The sequence below is a fragment of the Tympanuchus pallidicinctus genome, unplaced genomic scaffold (assembly GCF_026119805.1).
Source record: "Tympanuchus pallidicinctus isolate F22 unplaced genomic scaffold, pur_lepc_1.0 scaffold3, whole genome shotgun sequence".
NCBI lineage: Eukaryota > Metazoa > Chordata > Aves > Galliformes > Phasianidae > Tympanuchus > Tympanuchus pallidicinctus.
In genome coordinates this window covers 73,992,859-73,999,285 of record NW_026294747.1, presented here as the reverse complement: position 1 = coordinate 73,999,285, position 6,427 = coordinate 73,992,859, and positions in this window count along the sequence as shown.

Here is a 6,427-nt window from a genome sequence, read left to right as displayed (position 1 = left end):
GGCAGATCTGAGTGATGCTCTTAGTTCTGGTCCCTGTTCCAGGAGCTCCTTGCAGATTTTTTGTGGCTGCCTGTGCTAGAAGATGTGTTGCATGTGGGGCTATTCTAGACTTTTTTTCCATTTTGCACAGCACTGGCATCAAGGACTTTGTCTTTTCAAGATTTTCTTGCTTTTCTATGCACACATATAAGCACTTTTTCTGCAGGGTGCTACAAGCACAAGTTTCACACAACATTTTCATTTAGCAGGCTCTGGCTGGAAATGTTTTTGGCCAGCGATTAATGGATATGCAGTCAGTGGCAGGGAGTTTTATATGCATATTTTTAACATAGCTTTCTACTCATTCTGCAGCAGGGAAGTTTTCTTTGTCTTCTGACTTGAAGCAGTCCATCTCTGTTCTCTACCTATCTCTGTCAGTAGTAACCCCACGAGGGGAACCACTGGTGCCTCCTTCAAATAGTGAAACATTTCTGGAGGCTCTTCTCTGGTTCTGCTCCAGCTTTCTCTGAGCCCTTGGTATTTTAAAGAAGTGTTGGATTTGGCCGTACAGTCATGGATCAACTTTTAGTCTCATCCTTGGGTGAATCAGACCCTCTTCTCACACACTGATCTTTTGTTGTTAAACATCTCATTGACACTAATTAGTCTGTGCTTTTCTTTGCTGTGCAAGGTCCAAGATAGGTGTTATCTACCACTGATGATGTTTTTTTGTAACTATGAAGCAGAATTTGCTTTCTAGAACATACACAAGGAGAGTGAAGGGGGGGTTGGGGTGGCTGTTGTGTGACTTCCCTGGCCAGTGTGGATGCTGGTAGGGAATCTGTAGCCTTGTGCCTACCTACAGCAAAGTGGTACCTTCTGTAATAAACATGCAAAGTGCAGCCTTATTCTGGCTTGTGGTGCCAACTGCCAGGTGCAGCAGCTGCTATGATGTGGGACACCAAATGTGGTCCTGCAGAAATATCAGACTCATCCTAGCTATGTGGATGTGACATGATGGATGGCAGCTCTGCCCACTCATTACAATAATTCTCAGCTTGCTTACTCCTCTTGGAAAGCATAGATTTTACATCTTTCACCTCTCCCATACAAAGAATTGCATTAAAAAAAAAATAATCCTGCAGATTCCCAAGAAGATGTGAATAACATAGCTTGGCAGTAAAGTGCTTCAGTAAATGAAAACTCAGAGAAATCTTGCCAACTCCAGAGTTATTTCTAACTTAGTTTCCATCATAACATGGAAAAGGTCTCATGAAGACAGCTCCTAACAGGAGCTAAGCTCCGCAGGCACTGGCTGCCAGTAGTGACAGTGGGTCACTGGGCATCCATGGTGCCTTGTGCAAGTACAGTGTGTGGAGCAGAGGAGAAACGGGCTGCAGACACAGCAGGTGGGATGGAGCAGCAGGACCAAGTCAAGGAGATTTTCAGTCTTCCCAAATACTTATGCATCTCTCCCATGTTTTTATGTGATTGATTAGCTTTTCTCTCTCTTACCAGGAAGCCACAAAGCCTGCATAATTTTGAAGCACTCCTGGGATGGCAAAGGGAAGAGAAAGCTTTGGAAATCCTTAGAGGACTACTGGAGCTGTGATGGGTGGTATATTTATTCAAATGATTTTATATTTGCTTAAGAAAAGTTACTTTTCCTCAGAAAGGCCACAAAAGGATCTAATAGTGATAGAAGTCCAAGGTGTCTGTACAGCTTCCAAATGCTTTCCTAATAATCCCTAATGGGCAGCGTGTGCTTTCCAGGCTCTCATTAACTTCACTGGGATAGGAAATGCAATAAAATTATAATTTTAAGTCTTTTAGTTCATTAAAATGGAGCAGCTTTCAGTTCATTTCAGATTTTCAGGGTGCAGTAGAGACCCCAAAACAAGATACTTCAAAGGACAGCTGCTTTAAAAGCTGCTGGGGAAACAAAGACGCTATTCATATCATCTAATGGTGACACTTATCTGCACTGAGTCAATTTATTCTTCCTCCTGATATCCTGGCTCTGAAACTCATGGGTCTTATATTTGTCTCCTCATACAGTATGTGGTCGGTAATTAACAACTTAGGTATGTTTGAGGCATGATTTAAAACAAAACAGTTTTTGTGAAAGCAGCCTGAAAGCAGCCTGCTGTCTGCGCGTATCGATCTTATTTCACCATGTCCCACATGAAGGTTCAGTTATCTTTGATTGATGCTGCTGGGCTCTGTTTACTTTGCTGTGCATGGGTGGCTGATAGTGCTTTGCTTGAACAGCAGGCTTTACTTCCTCCTTTGGCTGGAGTCCTCACGTAAGGCTTCTCAGTGCAAACTCAGTGGCTAATAAGAACATTAGCAAACGCTGTGCTGGTAGTTGTGCAGTCAGGGAACAAAACTAGACTTGTTCCCAGTGCGCAGGGAGATGCAGCCTCTGTCAGCCTCAGGGTGAGCCCCTGCTACAGCAACTTCTCTGCAGCAAAGCAGGATACCCACATGAACGGGCAAAATGGACTGACCAGTCCTGACTTTCAGTTGACTACAGTAAGCTGCTTGTAGTGGATGCAGAGGCCAAGAATTACTCATGAAAATAATTCCACAATGAGTTTTTAATAAGCAATAACTATAGGAAAACTGTAAGCTGTTCAAACCACTCAGAAAAAGGGCCTTATGACATGCTATCGAACTCAGCTTCTGCCCAGGGCTTCATTTCATGCCTTGATTACTGTAATTTCCAGCTCTGGGAATTTGATGACTCCAAACATGCACAAAGAAAGAGAAAGCTTTTTGAAGCTGTCTTCTGAAAGTGCTCTTTTGCTCCAGCCTAGTTGTTACCATCCTTCCAGGCTTTGTCCTCATCACCAGGTGCTACATATGCATGTGCCATAGTGATGTACCTGGGAGCAGGCCTTCCTTCACACTGACAATGGAGGGGAAAGTCCCATCTGGTAGACTGGTGATGATACCTTCTTCTGTTTGCTAAGCAAGGCTGTATGAACCAGCTGTTGCTTGTCACCATGTTCCCCTTCACATCCCACTGCAGAGCTACCTACTGCATGTGGAGAGAGCTGTATTGCCCCAAAAGCCCTGCTGTTTTCTTGGGAAACCTTGTAATACCCTGTTGGACTTCTGGGGCAATGTGACTCCTACACTACCATTTATCTTGGTCAACACCTAAGGGTGTGTTTAGAGTAGGTGAAAAGCTGTTTTAACTTGTATGGGGAAAAACCCTATCTGGGCCAACTAATGGGGAAAGCTAACCTTGAAGTTACCTCACACCAGCAATAAAACAGCTAGAGGCTGAGTGAAAACTGAAGTATTCTTGTTAAGAGTGTCTAAATCCATCTGCCAGACCTGTACACCATCTCAGACGTTGGAGTATCCTGAGATTTAGCTTCGAGTGCCCCCTTTCTCCTCTTAAATGTCATATAATCTATACAAGACAAGAGGTTCTATTATGAGGGTAGTTTGACTTGCTGCATTAAAACGCAGATTGTAGCTGAGGAATTTCTGCATGAAGCCTATAACCTCTGGCTGAACTGGAGTGTGCCTTTCAGAAAGGAATCCAGGCTGTTGCTGAAAGACCCTTCGGCCCACACAGTCCACATCCGCTGGAGGTATGCTGCTGAAGTACTCAGCTCTACTCTTTGTGTGTTTAGAAACAGAAGCCACCAGAGATACTTTGGGATGGATTTCTATGGAGGACTTGAGTTTACACAGTGTCTGTTACCTGCAGAAGGTCTGCATGTGCTGGTGCTTCCAGAACAGCCTTCTGTTGCTTCCTAAACATGTATGTACATATGGCACTATTGGTAGGAGAAGGTTCATATGAATGAACCATCATATCATGGGCAACAGGATCAACAGATACATGTCAAAACACAGGTAGATGTGTATTTCTCTGCCTTGTCTCTGGACTTGCCTGAAACATGCATGATCATACCAAATCGCAGAGACCTTTATCTGGAAGTAAGCGCACTCATAGGGAGGGCACTGGGTTGGTGCTCCTCTCCCACCCCACCCCGAGCAGAGGTTTGAGCTGCAATCTCTTGGAGATGCCCTAACCACAGGATTTCCAGGGTCAGCTCCTGTAACTTCTGATTAAGTATTTGTGGGCCAGAAAGGGTTAGGAATTCCCCTAAAATTCAACTATTTTATATAATAATATAGAGCTATTTAACCGACAGAAGATGTTGCTTGGTACAGAACACTCAGGTTACTGCAGTGAACCTAGCCCTACTCTCAACCTGAATTTGAACCAAATTCCAGCTAGTATCTTTCATCATGTTTCTGATGTCCAGATTAAAGAGCAATTAACGGCTTACTTTTAACCTCATGTAAGTACCTGGCCTGTGGTTCTCCAATTGCTTTAATCTGACAAATGCAAGTCAGAGTTCTGTGTCCTTCAGACCCAAACGATAGTGAGTGCAACCTCAGTGCTGCCTTTGTAGATCTTGTGGTGAACTGACCTGAACACAGCAGATGTTTCCCAGCCAGACTGGTTCTCCACAAATAATGAAGAGCAGAGGTGAAGGAAGGGAATGCCAGGGGTGAGGAGGAGAGGGGAATGGAGGAGCTTCTAGGAACAGTGAAGACAGAAATTTCTTTGGTACATAGCACTGCTGAAGGCATGCTTGCAGTTGCAGCTGAAGAGATACTTTAACTTTTATTTTAACTGGATTAACATGCACTCTGCAGCACAGCATGAGAATTGGGCTACACATGAGTCGCACGACATTCTCAGCCTTCTTAAATCATTTTCTGGAAAGGGGATGAATAATCCTTCACTCTTCTTTTGAAGAGAACTAGAAGAATTTTGACATGCTTATGGAAAATAACCAAAATTTGAGGCACTGTTTTTTAGTACCCTACTGCTGCAAGTAGGACAGATTTTGAAGAATTTTCATTGATCTCTTCTGTTGCTTTCCTGTGCCTGCTGGGCTTGGCCTCTCCTGGCACTGTATCAAATTGGCCTATGCTGCGACTGACAGGTGAACACCTACTGCTTTATTTCTCCTCTCCTCTCCTCTCCTCTCCTCTCCTCTCCTCTCCTCTCCTCTCCTCTCCTCTCCTCTCCTCTCCTCTCCTCTCCTCTCCTCTCCTCTCCTCTCCTCTCCTCTCCTCTCCTCTCCTCTCCTCTCCTCTCCTCTCCTCTCCTCTCCTCTCCCACCTGCCTTCAGTTAATATCACTGACCTGTAAAAGATGTTTCTGAAAATGTAATATCTGTGTGTATGAGGGTTTGGAGATGGGTAGAAAGAGACTTTGTGTAGTGAAATTCAGATAGATTTGGTGAAACCTCAGATTTTCTGCAGTTTTTCTGACCTTCTCCAAACCTTTTCAGCTGAAGTGGAAAAAGGATGGATAACCTGCCTGTAGTTCAGATGTACCTTGCTTTGTGATTCATTTTCATAAAAGAGAGGAGTAGTTCCTTCAAAAGCCCTTTCAGGCTATGGCAGAGACAAGTATTTGTAGCTGTTAAGGAGCTATGCTCCTAAATGCTCTGAAGGGCTCTAGGTACACTTTTCTTGGAGCTGAGGCGTAACTCATCTTCCCCCGCCATCCAAATCCATGCTGTAAATCTGCAGCGACAGGAGGATGTGGTTAAACTTTCAGGCATTTGATCTAATATCTTGCTACAAACAAAAGGCGTGCTCACACTGTTGCCCTCACTTGTGAGAGTCCTCTGGTTCTGGCTTGTCAGACAGCTTGGTGAGCTGATGCAATGTGCCAACTGCTAGGGAGCCAACTCAGCAGAAGGAATTGATTAGTCTTCTGCTGGGCTGCTGAGCTGAACTGGTCCCACTGTGACCTGGCAGGTGATGCCAGCAGGGCAAGAGAAGGTGTAGGAGGCCTGGTGGTGGGACAGTCCTCCCATCCTGTGGGTACTCAGACAAAAGCAACCCCTTCCCCACATTTTCTTTTCCCAGTTTATCCCTAAAGATGTGCTGGAAACAACAGCCATACAAGTGTAGTCAGGTCACTAAGAGGAAACTCTTGAGCAAGGTAGCCAGTGGGGCTCAAGAGGGTGCTTTGCAAACCTAAGTCATATAAGGTGCCGCGAATGTGTGGTCCAGTAACTTCTGTAGGAATTAACTTTCTTGTGAAAATTCAGTGGAAGTTCTGATTTTTGACCAGCTAGTTACATTTCCTCTTTCAAGACCATCTTTTTAGATCTCTGTACATCATTCAGATTCCAGCATTAAGGCACTTGATTCTTAAATTATTTTTTTTAACTCTACCCCAGTGAGATGAACTTTCCTGTTAGTCAGCCCTCACCCCAAAATCAATTCATTTTCTTGATAAAATCAGCAAGCCAACTACATCCAATGCTAGCAATATCTGAGTTTTATTAGGTCACCAAAAGTAGTGAATAATAGAGAGCTGGGCTTAGTTTAGCCCACATGCTGAGCTTCACTCCAGAGGCAGTCTCTGCAGCACAGCTATAAATCCCTGGAC